This window comes from Moschus berezovskii, chromosome 11, assembly GCF_049115385.1.
Source record: "Moschus berezovskii isolate FMDL1 chromosome 11, NW_MosBer_1.0, whole genome shotgun sequence".
Classification (NCBI taxonomy): Eukaryota; Metazoa; Chordata; class Mammalia; order Artiodactyla; family Moschidae; genus Moschus; species Moschus berezovskii.
Genome location: NC_142470.1, coordinates 78,390,648 through 78,393,151, shown reverse-complemented (window position 1 = coordinate 78,393,151; position 2,504 = coordinate 78,390,648). Strand labels below are relative to the sequence as shown.

Here is a 2,504-nt window from a genome sequence, read left to right as displayed (position 1 = left end):
CTCCTTTGAATGTTCCCTCAATTTTCTGACAGTAAGTGAACCTGGCAGTCCCTGATTATCCCATCTCCTAAGCAGCCCAAGCAGGTAGAAGGCACTCACATGCTGAGCACCTGAGGGCCCGGCAGGATAGTATATGTGCCGCTTGCCATTTCCAACCACGTTGCTTTTCTCCTTCTAAACAGTCAGCTCCTTTGAAGTCCCTCCTATCATCTTCTGTCCTTCCAGCTCCCTTACTCAAGAACCCACACTGTCACAGATCTTCAACCTTGTTCAGCAGCTGCTTCTCTCTCCTCTCGTCTTCACTTCCAAACCCTGCTTAGGTCTCATGGCCCAGCATTTTCATCCCACTTTTGCAAATCTCTTCCCTAACAATCTTGTCCTTCTCTCTTCTGTCATATTGGCCTAAAACAAACCATTCTGGTTGAACCCAACTTCCTACCCTCTCACAGCCTGCACCCAAACAGCTGGTTGTTGTTGGAGTAAATCACACAATGTAGTTGATGGATTTCACTTTGAATTGGTGATCCTGAACCGCAAATGAACACTGCATATTGCCCAGCAAATACTATCAAGTTTTCTGCCCATTCTAAAATAACTTCCTCCATTTTTCTTTTTTTCTTCCTCAAAATCTGCAAAGCTTTAAGGAGAAATAGAATGTTTACATAACCTCAAAGTATCTCCCCCAGCATATTTATTAAAACTCTGATGGTTTTATCAACAGTTTCATTTATTTATTTTTTAAATTTTACTTATTTCTTGGCTGTGCTCAGTATTTGTTGCTTTGCACTTTCCTCTAGTTGCCAAGAGCGGGGGCTACCCTCTAGTGGTTCGAGAGTTTCTCACTGCAGTGGCTTAACTTGTTGTAGAGCACAGGCTCTAGGGCCCTCGGGCTTCAGTAGCTGTGGCTCACCAGCTCTAGAGCATGGGCTCGGTAGTTGTTCACGGGCTTAGTTGCTTTGAGGCATGTGGGATCTTCCCCAGTCAGGGATCAAATCATGTCTCCTGCATTGGCAGGCAGATTGTAAACCACTGGACCACAAGGGAAATCCCACAGTTTCTTTTTATATTTCATTATTCAAGAGGTGATGCTTAACTTCCCTCCCCTTGAGTGTTGGCTGAATATAGTGACAGACTCAAATGAAGATTATGAAAATGGAAATATAACAACTTCACAGTGGGAAAACCTGGCAACATCACCATATACAAGTGATACAACGAATTCAAGTAATAAAGTATCCAAGTGGTGCTCGCTTCAGCAGCACATAAACTAAAATTGGAACGATACAGAGAAGATTGGCATGGCCCCTGCGCAAGGGTGACAGGCAAATTTGTGAAGCGTTCCATATTTTTAAGACAGCCTTCAGAATGAGAGAAAATAATAGCAAATGAAGCAACTGATAAAGGATTAATCTCCAAAATATACAAGCAGCTCCTGCAGCTCAATTCCAGAAAAATAAATGACCCAATCAAAAAATGGGCCAAAGAACTAAACAGACATTTCTCCAAAAAAGACATAAAGATGGCTAACAAACACATGAAAAAATGCTCAACATCCCTCATAATCAGAGAAATGCAAATCAAAACCACAATGAGATACCATTTCACACCAGTCAGAATGGCTGCTATCCAAAAGTCTACATGCAATAAATGCTGGAGAGGGTGTGGAGAGAAGGGAACCCTCTTACACTGTTGGTGGGAATGCAAACTAGTACAGCCACTATGGAGAAAAGTCTGGAGATTCCTTTAAAAACTGGAAATAGAACTGCCATACGACCCAGCAATCCCACTCCTGAGCATACACACCGAGGAAACCAGAATTGAAAGAGACACATGTTCATCGCAGCACTGTTTATAATAGCCAGGACATGGAAGCAACCTAGATGTCCATCTGCAGACGAATGGATAAGAAAGCTTTGGTACATATACACTATGGAGTATTACTCAGCCATTAAAAAGAATGCATTTGAACCAGTTCTAATGAGGTGGATGAAACTAGAGCCTATTATACAGAGTGAAGTAAGCCAGAAAGAAAAACACCAATACAATATACTAACGCATATATATGGAATTTAGAAAGATGCAAATGATAACCCTGTATACGAGACAGCAAAAGAGACACAGATGTATAAAACAGTCTTTGGGACTCTGTGGGAGAGGGTGAGGGTGGGATGGTTTGGGAGAATGGCATTGAAACATGTATATTATCATATGTGAAACGAATCGCCAGTTCAGGGTCGATGCATGTTACAGGATGCTCGGGGCTGGTATGCGGGGATGACCCAGAGGAGGGATAAGGGGAAGAGGGAAGTGGGAGGGGGGCTCGGGAGGGGGAACTCATGTACACCCGGGGCGGATTCATGTCAATGTATGGCAAAACCAACCAATATAATATTGTAAAATAATTAGCCTCCAATAAAAATTAGAAAAAAAAAATAAAGTATGCAAGTGATAAATCATATTGATATCATGTACCCTCTGACATGATTCAATGAGAAGGGTGTAAC

General features: G+C 42.2%; 1 non-coding gene across 1 annotated transcript; it reads left to right on the top strand.

Annotated features, from left to right (window-relative positions):
• Window positions 1-1,243: 1,243 nt before the first annotated feature.
• Window positions 1,244-1,350, top strand: LOC129540168 (U6 spliceosomal RNA). The gene has a single exon (XR_008682619.2). It is a non-coding gene; the product is annotated as a U6 spliceosomal RNA (small nuclear RNA).
• The last annotated feature ends 1,154 nt before the right edge of the window (window positions 1,351-2,504 follow it).